The following is a 15,359-nucleotide window of genomic DNA, read 5'->3' on the forward strand; positions in this document are numbered from 1 at the left end:
AGGAGAAAAAAAAATTCTCAAAACCGGCAACAGTGTATTAAAAATATGGACTATTTCTGCCATTAGCATCAGAGTGCCACCAATAATTGCCTATTACCCACCCCAATAAGCATGGAGGAAAAACAACCATTTTGTACTCAGGTTTTCCATATAGTAGTTTAAAAAGGTAGTGAATGACTACTGCAAGAGGAAACATAAGTTAGATTTTTAACCATAATTAAACTTCTCTTATCGATGGTTTTAATGATGCTCAAACTGTCACTTTTACTGATAGATTCTGTCACAACTAAGACGTATCAAGAACAACAGCAGACATTTCTATTTTCATGGCATCATGAAACACAGCCAGGTTTAGAATACCTATCAATTTAACATACCATCAGTATTCTATAGTATTGCACTCAGGAAGACTGATTCCAAATTTCATGTTCTTTCCCTTACAACACACAGCTTTCCTCACTAAAGGAATCATTCTAGAGGTAGAGTGCTCTTTTACTCTAATCAATATATAAAAAGTGGTATTACATTGGCAGTAACACTAGTAGTTATAATAGTAATACTACCACTAGTAGTATACTGAGTATTTACTGTATGCCAAGCATTAAATTGTCAGGTTTTATATGTTTTGTTCTCATTTAACTCTCATAACCTATAATAAGAATTATGAAAAAAATGAGGTAAGCAATTTTTCAAAGGTCCCACAACGAGGAGTGGCAGACTGGGCTTAAGAACTCACTTCCAGAAACTGATAAGCAAATTCTAAAATTCATATGGAAATTCAAGGAACACATAATAGTCAAAAAATCTTGAAGAGAAGAAAGTTGGAGGAGTTACACTTTCTGATTTCAAGTCACTACAGATCTACAATAATCAAGACAATGTGGAGCTGGCGTAAGGATAGACATATAAAGCAACAGGGTACAACTGAAAGTCTGGAAACAAACATCACATTTATGGTCAACTAGTTTTTGTTTTCCTTTTTATTTTATTGTAATAAATATAGTTAACATTTTAACATTTTTAAGTGTACAACTAAGTGAAATTACATTCATAATGATGTGCAACCATCATTACTATCTATTTCCAAAACTTATCCATAACTTAAACAGAAACTCTGTAATCATTAAGGAATAACTCCTAATTTTCCCCTTCCCCCAGGCCCTGGTAACTCCTAAACAACATTGTCTTTACGAATTTGACTACTCTAGGAAACTCACATAGAGGAATCATACAATATCTGTCCTTTTGTGTCTAGCAAATTTCACTCAGCATAGTTTTCAAGCTTTATCCACATGGTAGCATGTATCAGAACTTCATTCCAGTTTTATGACTGAATAATATCCCACTGTATGTATATACCACATTTATTTACCCATTCATCTGTTACTGGACACTAAGATTGTTTCAATTTTTTGGCTACTGTAAATAATGCTGCAATAAACATTAGCATACAATATCTGAATCTCTCTTTTCAGTTCTTTTGGGTACATACCTAGGAGGTGGAATTACTCAATCATATGGTAATTCCATGTTTAGCATTTGAAGGACTGCCAAACAGTTTTCCACAGGGGCTGTACGATTTTACACTACCACCAAGAATGCATGATGGTTCCAATTTATCCACATCTTCATCTATACTTGTTATTCTATTTTTTTAATGGCTACCCTAATGGGTGTAAACTGGTAACTCATAGTTTTGAGACTCGCATTTCCCTAATAAGCAGTGATATAGAGCATGGGTCCCCAACCCAGGAAACGGTGGGCAAGTGATGGGCAAGTGACTAAAGCTTCATCTGCCGCTCTCTGTCCCTCTTATTACCACCTGAACCATCCCGCCCTGTCCTGTCCCGTCAGTGGGAAAATTGTTTTACACAAAACTGGTCCTAGGTGACAAAAAGGCTGGGGACCACTGCTACAGAGCATCTTTTCATGTTCTTATTGGCCATTTGTATATCTTCTCTAAAGAAATATCTATTCAAGTGCTCTGGCAATTTTTAAATTGGGTTGTTTGCTTTTTGCTGTTGAGTTGTAAGAGTTTTTCATATATTCTGGATATTAAACTCTTACCTAACATATTATTTCCAAATATTTTCCCTCATTCTGTAGGCTGTCTTTTAACGTTCTTGATAATACTTTGATACACAAAAACTTTTAATTTTGGTGCTGCACAATTTATGTATTTTTTTCTTTTGTTGCTCACCTTACTGGTGTCATGCATAAGAATCCACTGCCAAATCCAAGGTCTTGAAGATTTATCCTTATGTTTTCTTCAAAGTGTTTTATGGTTTTAGTTCTTCTATTTAGAACACTGATCCGTTTTGAGTTCATGTTTGAATATGGTGTGAGATATGGGTTCAAGTTAATTCTTTTCCATGTGGAAATCCAATCATTTAGCACCATCTGTTGACAAGCTTTTTCTTTCCCAAAGCTGTTTCAAAGCTTTGACTTAGCACCCTTGACTAAAATGAATTTTCCATAGATACGGGTTTATTTCTGGATCCTTAATTTTACTCAATTGGTCTATAGGTCTATCTTTTTGTGGTTCTCAGCATAGAAGTCTTCTACCACATTGGTTAAATGTATTCCTAGGCATTTATTTTCAGATGCTATTTTAAATGGCGTAGCTTTTAATTTCCTTTTCAGATTGTTTATTGCCAGTGTATAGAAACAAGTGATTTTTGTGTGTTGATCTTGTACCCTGTAATTTTGCTGAACTTATTTTTTTTTAATTTATTTATTTTATTTATTTTTGGCTGTGTTCAGTCTTTGCTGCTGCGTGCGGGCTTTCTCTAGTTGCAGCGAGCAGGGACTACTCTTCGTTATGGTGCGTGGGCTTCTCTTCTTGAAGAGCATGGGCTCTAGATGCGTGGGCTGAAGTAGTTGTGGCACGCGGGCTCAGTAGCTGTGGCTCGAGGGCTCTAGAGCACAGGCTCAGTAGTTGTGGTGAATGGCCTTAGTTGCTGCACAGCATGTGGGATATACCCGGACCAGGGGCCGAACCCGTGTCCCCTGCATTGGTAGGCGGATTCTGAACCACTGAGCCACCAGGGAAGTCCCTGAACTTGTTTATTGACTCTAGTAACTTTCTTGTGGATTATCTATATACAGGATCATATTATCTGTGAATAGAGATAGATTTACTTCTCACTTAACAGGCTGGATGCCTTTTATTTCTTGTCCTTGTCTAAATACTCTGGCTAGAACTTCCAGTGCAATGTTCAATATCAGTGGTGAAAGCAGGTATCTTTGTCTTGTTCTAGATATAAAAAGAAAGCTTTCCATTTTTCACAATTGAACATGGCGTTAGTTGTGGGGTTTTCACAAATGCCTTTTATCAGGTTAAGGATTCCCTTCTGTTCCTAGTTTTCTGAGTGTTTTTACCATGAAAGAATGCTGGATTTTTGTTAAATGCTTTCTCTGTGTCATAAGATGATCATGTGGTTTTCTGCTTTTCAATCTTTCTATTAATGTGGTATTATTGCAGTGATTAATTTTCTTATGTTGAACTACCCTTGAACACCTGGGGTAATCTCACTTGGTCGCTGTGTATAATTCTTTTAATATGTGGTTGCATTCAGTGTCTTAATACTTTCCTATTTTGCATCTATATTCATAAGGGTTATTACTCTATAATTTTTCTTTCTTCTGATGTCTTTATCTGGCTTTGGTAGCAAGGTAATTCTGGCCTCACTGAATGAGTTAGAAAGTATTTTCTCCTCTTCTGTTTTATGGAAGAGTTTGAAAAACATAATGTTAATTCTTTAAATGTTTGGAATAATTTACCAGTGAAGTAATCTGGTCCTAGACTTTTCTTTGGTGGGAGATTCTTTTTTTTTTTTTTTTGTAATTAATTTTTATTGGAGTATAGTTGTTTTACAATCTTCTGTCTGGTGGGAGGTTTTTAATTGTTGAAAATCTGTTTACTTGTTACAGATCTGTTGAGACTTTATTTTTATGTCAGTTTAGGTAATTCACATGCTTCTCGGAATTTGTCTATTTCATGTAGGTTACCAAATTTGTTGGCATACAACTGTTTACAGGATTTTTTATAATCATTTTTATTTCTGTAAGGTCAGTAGTAATATTCACATCTTTATTTCTGATTTGTTTTTGTGCTTTCTCTTTTTCTTAATCAATCTAGCTAATGGTTTGTCAATTTTGTTAATTTTTTCAGAGAACAAACTTTTGCTTTTGTTGACTCTGTACTGTTTTTCTATTCTCTATTTAGCTCCACCTTAATCCTTATTATTTTCTTCCTTGATCTTTTCTTTTTTCCCTGCCTCCCTCCCTTCCTTACATTAATTGTCTTATGTATTTAAGCTGATTTTTTTTCTTTTTTTGTAGTGAATCATTTTAATTCCCTTGTCATTTCCTGTTTTACATCTTTTAGGTATTTTTTTGGTGGTTACCATGGGGAATACATTTAATATTCTAAATTTATAGCAACCTAGTTGATTGATAACAACTTAAATCAGCATACGAAATGTGTGCTCCTATACAGGGCTATCCTCCTACTTTTATGTTGTTGTCACAGTTAAGTTTGCTAGTTTTGGAGTTAGTTTTCTCTTCTTCTCTAGTCCTTCGGGGTATAAAGTAGTGTCTTTATCGAGGATGTTTCTTTCTTTTTGATGTGGACATTTATAGCTATATATTTCCCTCTGAAAAGTGCTTCCACTGCATCCCGTAAGTTTTGGTATGCTGTGTTTTCATTTACATTTGTCTCAAGGTATTTTCTAATTAACCTTGTGATTTCTTTTTGAACCACTGGTTAAGAGTGAACTGTTTAATTTCCACATATTGTGAATTTTCTAGTTTCCCTCCATTGTTGTTTTCTAGCTTCTTTCCAATGTGGCCAGAGAAAATACTTTGAATGATTTCAATCCTTTTAAATTTACTGAGACATTTTTTTTGTGGCCTAACATTTGGCTTATCCTATAAAATGTTCCAGGTCTTCCTTTGTGTATTATCAGCAATTCCCTTTTGAAACATGACTGTGCTTGTGTCTGTTAATTTATTGTGAGAATTAAATGTGATAATACATTTCCTTAATGTAATTTCCTTTAACAGGCTTCTAATTATATGACTTTTCTGAATGAATTAATCTATGTAATAAAAATAAAGGAATCTGTAGATAGTGATTACTACCATTACTGAAACAGTTCCAGAAAAAAATTATTGGTCCAAATTCATTAGGAATAGAAATATTTAAAGGTAATTCAAAGTTGCTCAGAAATATTTTAATTTTCTCCCCAACTCTAATCTGCTTCTTCTACAGTTCGCCCCAGTTTTTGTTATGGTAAATGTTAATTGATCCAGTAGTCCATGTCATAAGTGTGGAAATCTTTCAAATGTCTTTTTACCTTTCTCAGTCCTTACAACAAGTAATAACAGTCAAATTTTTATTGGCCTTAATTTATCCAGAAAATAGTCATTCTTACATTTCCACTTCAGTACTTTAAGATTTTATCATTTCTAACCACAGTTTTAGTAGTATCCTCGCCACAGTTTGTAACAAGCCGCATCTTTCTAAAATGTAATTCTTCTCATGTCACATCCTTATTAATTAATGGATAATACCTTAAGAAGTGATGAGAATTCCCTTTATAAACTCGACTCCTCAGTCCATTTCTTGTTTCATTTCCTGTAACCCTTTCACAGTACCTCTTTGTTCTAGCCATGCCCAATTGTCACTAGTTTCATAAATGCTTTATGCCTCTCTATTACCTGTACCTTGAATGCTCTTCTACACCCCCAAAACTCCGTATCAACCTTCAGGAGTCAAATACCACTTTGAGAACACTTACACAAACTCTGGAAGCAGAAATAAGCACCTTCTCTACTGTGAATAGTGCCTTACTCACACTTGCATTATAGCTTTTATCCTACTGTTGTAATTATCTGTTTAGAGATCTATCTTCTCCACTAGATTATGAAGGTACAGATTATATTTTAAATTACTTTCTATACTTGGCAAATAGTGAGTACTTAAAGCTTGATAAAGCAGCACACATTTGGTAAATTAATGAGAGAGATTAGAGGAGCCAGACATGTGAATTTTCACCAAGATCTTAAAATCTTTTTTAAGAGCAGTATCTCCAGACTTTCGGATCAAGATGGCTGAGTGGGAGAATGCACGAACACACCAAAAATACATCTACATTACTCTAGGAGGCGGGTCAAAAAGATCTTGCTTTATGTCAGAGAGTGTTCTGCCTATGTTTTCTTCTAAGAGTTTTATAGTATCCAGCCTTACATTTAGGTCTTTAATCCATTTTGAGTTTATTTTTGTGTGTGGTGTTAGGGAGTGTTCTAATTCCTTTCTTTTACATGTAGCTATCCAGTTTTCCCAGCACCACTTACCGAAGAGACAGTTTTTTCTCCATTGTATATTCTTGCCTCCTTTGTCATAGATTAGTTGACCACATGTGCGTGGGTTTATCTCTGGACTTTCTATCCTGTTTCATTCACCTGTATTTCTGTTTTTGTGCCAGTACCATACAGTTTTGATTATTGTAGCTTTGTAGTATAGGCTGAAGTCAGGGAGCCTGATTCCTTACACTCTGTTGTGCTTTCTCAAGATTGCATTGGCTATTTGGGGTCTTTTGGGTTTCCATACAAATTGTAAAACTTTTTGTTCTAGTTCTGGGAAAAATACCATTGGTAACTTGATAGGGCTTACATTGAATATGTAGACTGCTTTGGGTACTACAGTCATTTTGATACTGTTGATTCTTCCAATCCAAGAACATGGTATCTCTCTCCATCTGTTTGTGTCACCTTTGATTTCTTTCACCAGTATCTTATAGTTATCCAAGCACAGATCTTTTGCTTCCTTAGATAGGTTTATTCCTAGGTATTTTATTCTTTTTTCTGTGGTGGTAAGTGGGATTGTTTCCTTAATTTACCTTTTACCCTTCTACACTGTTGGTGGAAATATAAATTGGTACAGCCACTATGGAGAATAGTATGGAGGTTCCCTAATAAACTAAAAATAGAACTACCCTATGATCCAGGAATCCCCCTCCTGGGCATATTCCCAGAGTAAACCATAATTCGAAAAGATACATACACCCCACTGTTCACTGCAGCACTATTTACAACAGCCAGGACATTGAAGCAACCTAAATGTCCATCAACAGAGGAATGGATAAAGAAAATGTGGTACATATATACAACAGAGTATTACTCAGCCATAAAAAAAGAACAAAATAATGCCATTTGCAGCAACATGGGTGGGCCTCGAGACTGTCATACTGAGTGAAGTCACACAGAGAAAGACAAATATCATATGATATCGCTTGTATGTGGAATCTAAATAAAAGGTAAAAATGAACTTATTTACAAAACAGAAATAGAGTCACAGATGTAGAAAACAATCTAATGGTTACCAGGGGGGAAAGGAGGGGAGGGATAAATTGGGAGATTGGGATTGACATATACATACTACTATATATAAAACAGATAACTAATATGGACCTACTGTATAGCACAGGGAACTCTACTCAGTACTCTTTAATGACCTATATGGGAAACGAATCTAAAAAAGAAAGGATATATGTATATGTATAACTGATTGACTTCTCTGTACAGCAGAAAGTAACATTATAAATCAACTATACTCCAATTAAAAAAAAAATCTATATGATGAACAATTCTCACTAAAAAGTAACTGAAAATTGGCATAAAGACTCCTGTACAACTAAGGTTGTAAGATAGCTCCACAGGGAATCAGGCAGCAAGGGAAGTGATCAGGTCAGGACTTGTGCCCCTGAGATGGGACTCAGAGGAAAAGGGAGATTACAGGGGTGGAGAATCTCCCTGGAGAGTGGTTCCAGCCACATATTAGGTGCCCTAGTACTGGAGTCTGACACAGGGAAGATAAGCCCCCTTGGCTGGTTGAGCTCTGCTACGACTAACAGGAGGGCTGTCGGGAGCACGGACTTCATTTGTGAGGAGTGAACCAGCATTGGCTTGCTCCCACGGCAGAACAGAGGAGGAGAATTAGGACTGCATGAGTGGCTACCCAGTTTCCCACAACAGTCCCAGCGTGCACCCCAGCCCGAGCTGAGCTAATGCTCCAGCCATGCTTACTTCACCTCAGAGCTCCACAATGGAGTGACCGTTGCCACAACTGGGAAGGTTCAGCTGTGGGAGGCAGAGGTTACTCAGACCTGGGCAGTGTCTGAGCACAGTGTGATGGCCAATGCTGGTGCTTACCGAGAAAGCTTATCAGAAGCAACCCTAATCTCTGCCACTGGCCAGACTTCACAGCCTGCATCCTGATACACATCAAGAGGCCAGGTGGGCTCTGCCTGCCCTGCGGCATAGCCTTACAACATTACAGGGTTAGTGGAGACTGCGGAGGAGTGTGTGGCTGCAGGGGGAAATGGAGACACAGATGCAGCAGGGGCTGTCATCGCAGGCAGCAAATCGGAGGTAGCATAAAACTCTGTGGCCAACCTGCAGAAGCCCATGCCCCATCATGAGCCCAGGGCCTGCATGGCCGCTGTTGGTGCAGCACTGCTCTCCTGGGGCAAGGATGCCAGGTACTGAAAGACGAGAGAGCACATACTTTAAGGAAACAAATCCAGCTCATAATCAATATTCAGGGTTTCCGCTCCTTAAACTTGGGATCCAACCCCACCCACAATAGGGCAGAGAGGGACAATGAGTAGAGGGGAAGCACTGCCTTACACTTAACTCTGGCCCTATCCCTTTATCTGCAGCCCTATCCACTACCAAGGTGATAGCTGCCACCACACCCTGAGGAAAGATGTCACTTCTGTTCATGTCAAATCCAGCTCTCACACCAAAGGCACCGGGCACACACAGACTGTATAGGGACACTTCCATACAGGGACATTCTTTCAAGACCGCAACAGGTAACTGTTTTACCTAAATTCATAGTGACAAAAAAATGAAAAAAAAAAATTCAATAAGTGGTGCTGGAAAAACTAGATAGCTACATGTAAAAGAATGAGATTAGAACATTTCTTAACAACATCTACAAAAATAAACTCCAAATGGAGTAAAGACCTAAATGTAATACCTAAAACCATACAACTCCTAGAGGAGAATACAGGCAGAACACTCTTTGACCTAAATCACAGCGATATTTTTTTTTAGATATGTCTCCTAAGGGAAAAGAAAAGGAAAAATCAACAAATAAGACCTTAATTAAAATTAAGTTAATTTTAATTAACTTAAAATCTTTTGCATAGCAAAGGAAACCATCAACAAAATGAAAAGACAACATACTGAATGGGAGACAATACCAAGTGACATGCACAATAAGGGGTTAATATCCAAAATACATAAACAGCTCATACAACTCAAAATTTTAAAAAATCCAGTATAAAAAATAAACAGAAGATACAAATTGACATTTTTCTAAAGAAGACAGATAGCTAACAGACACATGAAAAGAGGCTCAAGATCACTAATTCTTAGAGAAATGCAAATCAAAACCACAATGAGATAGCACTTCACATCTGTCAGATTGGCTAACATCAAAAAGTATACAAGTAACAAATGTTGGCGAAGATGTGAAGAAAAAGAAACTTTTGCACAGTTTGTGGGAATGTAAATAGGTATAGCCATTATGGAAAACAGTATAGAAAAAACTAAAAATAGAATAATCATATGATTCAGCAATTCCACTTCTGGGTCTATATATGAAGAAACTGAAGACATTAATTTAAAAAGATACATGCACCACAATATTTATAGCAGCATTATTTACAATAGCCAAGATATGGAAACAAACTAAGTGCCCATCAACAGATGAATGAATGAAGAATATGTGGTAACTATATATACAATGGAATATGACTCAGGCATAAAAAAAATGAAATTCTGCCATTTGCAACAATGAGGATAAACCTAGACAGTGTTATACTTAGTGAAATAAGTCAGAAAAAGAAAGACAAATCCTCTATATCATCCATAATGTGGAACCTAAAACATAACTGAAATGAATGTGTATAACAAAACAGATATAGACTCATAAACACAGAGAACAAACTAGTAGTTACCAGTGGGGAGAGGGAAAGAGAGAAGGATAAGATAGCCTCAATTACCAAAGGGTAAGAAGCAGAAGCAAGAAGAACTACACTCCTGAAGCCTGTGGAATGAAAACCACATTCACAGAAAGACAGACAAAATGAAAAGCAGAGGGCAATGTACCAGATGAGGAACAAGATAAAACCCCAGGAAAACAATTAAATGAAGTGGAGATAGGCAACCTTCCAGAAAAAGAATTCAGAATAATGATAGTGAAGATGATCCAGAACCTGGAAAAAGAATGGAGGCAAAGATCGGGAAGATGCAAGGAATGTTTAACAAAGACCTAGAAGAATTAAAGAACAAACAAACAAACAGAGATGAACAATACAATAACTGAAATGAAAAATACACCAGAAGGAATCAGTAGCAGAATAACTGAGGCAGAAGTACGGATCAGTGACCTGGAAGACAGAATGGTGTAATTCACCGCCACGAAAGAGAAAAAAGAAAAGAGAATGAAAAGAAATGAAGCCAGCCTAAGAGACCTCTGGGACAATATTAAACACACCAACATTCGCATTATAGGGGTCCCAGAAGGAGAAAAGAGGGAGAAAGGACCCGAGAAAATATCTGAAGAGATTATAGTCGAAAACTTCCCTCACATGGGAGGGGAAGTAGCCACCCATTTCCAGGAAGTGCTGAGTCTCAGGCAGGATAAACCCAAGGAGAAAAATGCCGAGACACATAGTAATCAAACTGACAAAAATTAAAGACAAAGAAAATTATTAAAAGCAACAAGGGAAAAACGAAAAATAACATACAAGGGAACTCCCATAAGGTTAACAGATGATTCCTCGGCAGAAACTCTACAAGCCAGAAGAGAGTGGCATGATATATTTAAAGCGATGAAAGGGAAGAACCTATAAACAAGATTATTCTACCCAGGAAGGATCTCATTCAGATTCAACAGAAAAATCAAAAGCTTTACAGACAAGCAAAAGCTAAGAAAATTCAGCACCACCAAAGCGGCTCTACAACAAATGCTAAAAAAACTTCTCTAAGCTGGAAACACAAGAGGAGAAAAGGACCTACAAAATCAAACCCAAAACAATTAAGAAAATGGTAATAGGAACATACATAGGGATAATTACCTTAAATGTGAATGGATTAAATACTCCAACCAAAAGACACAGACTCACTGAATGGATAAAAAAATAAGACCCATCTATATGCTGTCTACAAGAAATCCACTTCAGACCTAGGGACACGTACAGACTGAAAGTGAGGGGATGGAAAAAGGTATTCCACGTAAATGGAAATCAAAAGAAGGCTGGAGTAGCAATACTCATATCAGATAAAATAGACTTTAAAATTAAGAATGTTACAAAAGACAAGGAAGGACACTACATAATGATCAAGGAATCAATCCAAGAAGAAGATATAACAATTATAAATATATATGCACCAAACACAGGAGCACCTCAATACATAAGGCAACTGCTAACAGCTATAAAAGAGGAAATCGACAGTAATACAATAATAGTGGGGGGACTTTAACATCTCACTTACACCAAAGGACAAGTCATCGAGACAAAATTTAATAAGGAAACACAAGCTTTAAATGACACAATAGACCAGATAGATTTCATTGAGATTTATAGGACATTCCATCTGAAAACAGCAGATTACACTTTCTTCTCAAGTGCGCACGGAACATTCTCCAGGACAGATCACATCTTGGGTCACAAATCAAGCCTCAGTAAATTTAAGAACATTGAAATCATATCAAGCATCTTTTCTGACCACAATGCTATGAGATTAGAAATCAATTACAGGGGAAAAATCGTAAAAAACACAAACACATGGAGGCTAAACAATACAATACTAAATAACTAAGAGATCACTGAAGAAATCAAAGAGGAAATCAAAAAATACCTAGAGACAAATGAAAACAAAAACACAACGATCCAAAACCTACGGGATGCAGCAAAAGCAGTTCTAAGAGGGAAGTTTATAGTAATACAATCCTACCTCAAGAAACAAGAAAAATATCAAATAAACAATCTAACCTTACACCTAAAGGAACTAAAGAAAGAACAAACAAAACCCAAAGATAGTAAAAGGAATGAAATCATAAAGATCATAGCAGAAATAAATGAAATAGAAACAAAGAAGACAATAACAAAGATCAACAAAACTAAAAGCTGGTTCTTTGAGAAGATAAACAAAACTGATAAACCTTTAGCCAAACTCATCAAGAAAAAGAGGGAGAGGACTCAAATCAATAAAATTAGAAATAAAAAAGGAGAAGTTACAACGGACGCCACGGAAATACAAAGCATTGTAAGAGACCACTACAAGCAACTCTATGCCAATCAAATGGACAACCTGGAAGAAATGGACAAATTTTTGGAAAGGTATAACCTTTCACGACTGAACCAGGAAGAAATAGAAAATAGGAACAGACCAATCACAAGTACTGAGATTGAAACTGTGATTAAAAACCTTCCAACAAACAAAAGTCCAGGACCAGATGGCTTCACAGGTGAATTCTATCAAGCATGTAGAGAAGAGCTAGCACTCATCCTTCTCATACTCTTCCAAAAAATTGCAGAGGAAGGAACACTCCCAAACTCATTCTACGAGGCCACCATCACACTGATACCAAAACCAGACAAAGATAGTACAAAAAAAGAAAATTACAGACCAGTATCACTGATGAATATAGATGCAAATATCCTCAACAAAATACTAGCAAACAGAATCCAACAACACATTAAAAGGATCATACAACATGATCAAGTGGGGATTTATCCCAGGGATGCAAGGGTTCTTCAATATACACAAATCAATCAGTGTGATACACCATATTAATAAATTGAAAAATAAAAATCATATGATCATCTCAACAGATGCAGAAAAGGGTTTTGACAAAATTCAACACCCATTTATGATAAAAAAACTATCCAGAAAATGGCCACAGAGGGACTCTACCTCAACATAATTAAGGCCATATACAACAAACCCACAGCAAACATAATTCTCAATGGTGAAAAACTGAAAGCATTTCCTCTAAGATCAGGAACAAGACAAGGATGTCCACTCTCGCCACTATTATTCAACATAGTTTTGGAAGTCCTAGGCATGGCAATCACAGATGAAAAAGAAATAAAAGGAATACAAATTGGAAAAGAAGAAGTAAAACTGCCACTCTTTGCAGATGACATGATACTATACACAGAGAATCCTAAAGATGCCACCAGAAAAGCACTAGAGCTAATCAATGAATTTGGTAAAGTTGCAGGATACAAAATTAATGCACAGAAATCACTAACAACGAAAGATCAGAAAGAGAAATTAAGGAAACAATTCCATTTACCATTGCAATAAAAAAAATAAAATACCTAGGAATAAACCTACCTAAGGAGGTAAAAGACCTGTACTCAGAAAACTATACGACACTGATGAAAGAGATCAAAGATGACATCAACAGAGGGATGGATATACCATGCTCTTGGATTGGAAGTATCAATATTGTGAAAATGACTATACCACCCAAAGCTATCTACAGATTCAATGCAATCCCTATCAAATTACCAATGGCATTTTTTACAAAACTAGAGAAAAAATCTTAAAATTTGTATGGAGACACAAAAGACCCCGAATAGCCAAAGCAATTTGAGGGGAAAAAAGGGGAGCTGGAGGAATCATACTCCCTGACTTCAGACTATACTACAGAGCTACAGTATTCAAAACAGTATGGTACTGGCACATAAACAGAAATATAGATCAATGGAACAGGATAGAAAGCCCAGAGATAAACCCACGCACCTATGGTCAACTAATCTATGACAAAGGAGGCAAGGATATACAATAGAGAAAAGACAGTTTCTTCAGTAAGTGGTGCTGGGAAAACTGGAGAGCTACATGTAAAAGAATGAAATTAGAACACTCCCTAATACCACACACAAAAATAAACTCATAATGGATTAAAGACCTAAATGTAAGACCAGACACTATAAAACTCTTAGAGGAAAACATAGGAAGAACACTCTTTGATGTACATCACAGCAAGATCTTTTTTGACCCACCTCCTACAGTCATGGAAATAAAAACAAACAAATGGGACCTAATGAAACTTAAAAGCTTTTGCACAGCAAAGGAAACTATAAACAAGACGAAAAGACAACCTTCACAATGGGAGAAAATATTTGCAAATGAATCAACGGACAAAAGATTAATCTCCAAAATATATAAACAGCTCATCCAGCTCAATATTAAAAAAACCCTATCAAAAAATGGGCAGAAGACCTAAATAGACATTTCTCCAAACACATACAGATGGTCAAGAGGCACATGAAAAGCTGCTCAACATCACTAATTATTAGAGAAATGCAAATCAAAACTACAACGAGGTATTACCTCACGCCGGTTAGAATGGGCATCATCAGAAAATCTACAAACAACAAATGTTGGCGAGGGTGTGGAGAAAAGGGAACCCTTTTGCACTGCTGGTGGGAATGTAAATTGATACAGCCACTATGGAGAACAGTCTGGAGGCTCCTTAAAAAACTAAAAATAGAATTACCATATGACCCAGCAATTCCACTACTGGGCATATACCCAGAGAAAACCATAATTCAAAGACACATGCACCCTATTGTTCATTGCAGCACTATTTACAATAGCCAGGTCATGGAAGCAACCTAAATGCCCATCGACAGACAAATGGATAAAGAACACATAGTACATATATACAACGGAATATCACTCAGCCATAAACAGGAATGAAATTGGGTCATTTGCAGAGACATGGATGGACTTAGAGACTGTCATACAGAGTGAAGTAAGTCAGAAAGAGAAAAACAAATATTGTATATTAATGAATATATGTGGAATCTAGAAAAATGGTACAGATGATCCGGTTTGCAAGGCAGAAATAGAGACAAAGATGTAGAGAACAAACGTATGGACACCAAGGGGGGAAGGGAGGGTGTGGTGGTGGTGGGATGAATTGGGAGATTGGGTTTGACATATATACACTAATATGTATAAAACAGGTAACTAATAAGAACCTGCAGTATGAAAAAATGAAATAAAATTCAAAAAAAGAACAGAGAAGAGAATAACAGATGTGTGGAACACAGGAGAAAAAAAAAGGCTATAAAAAAAGAAAAAAAGAGAGAAGAATAATATAAGGGTATAGGATTAATAGATACAGACTACTATGTATAAAATAAATAAGTAGCAAGGCTATATTTTACAGTAGAGGAAAGTATAGCCATTATTTTGTAATAACTTTAAATGGAGTGTAATCTATAAAAACATTGAACCACTATGCTGTACACATAAAA

The 15,359-nt window shown here is 36.4% G+C and overlaps 1 protein-coding gene and 2 long non-coding RNA genes across 16 annotated transcripts in view; 1 reads left to right on the forward strand and 2 right to left on the reverse strand.

Moving 5' to 3' along the window:
- The window catches only part of GPHN (gephyrin), a 611,785-nt gene that overhangs the window by 391,107 nt on the left and 205,319 nt on the right, over positions 1 to 15,359 (reverse strand). The gene's annotated exons all lie outside the window — the stretch shown is intronic.
- LOC309626235 overlaps positions 1 to 15,359 on the forward strand; it is a 1,141,377-nt gene continuing 1,126,018 nt past the window's right edge. The window contains exon 1 of the long non-coding RNA XR_014243057.1: positions 1 to 11,533. This is a non-coding gene — a long non-coding RNA (uncharacterized lncRNA). The remainder of the gene's footprint in view (positions 11,534 to 15,359) is intronic.
- LOC309626220 overlaps positions 3,813 to 15,359 on the reverse strand; it is a 44,920-nt gene continuing 33,373 nt past the window's right edge. The window contains exon 2 of the long non-coding RNA XR_014243042.1: positions 3,813 to 15,359. This exon is cut by the window's right edge and continues 31,141 nt beyond it. This is a non-coding gene — a long non-coding RNA (uncharacterized lncRNA).

This window comes from Balaenoptera borealis, assembly GCF_965194805.1.
Source record: "Balaenoptera borealis genome assembly, chromosome: 3".
In the NCBI taxonomy this organism is placed as follows: domain Eukaryota; kingdom Metazoa; phylum Chordata; class Mammalia; order Artiodactyla; family Balaenopteridae; genus Balaenoptera; species Balaenoptera borealis.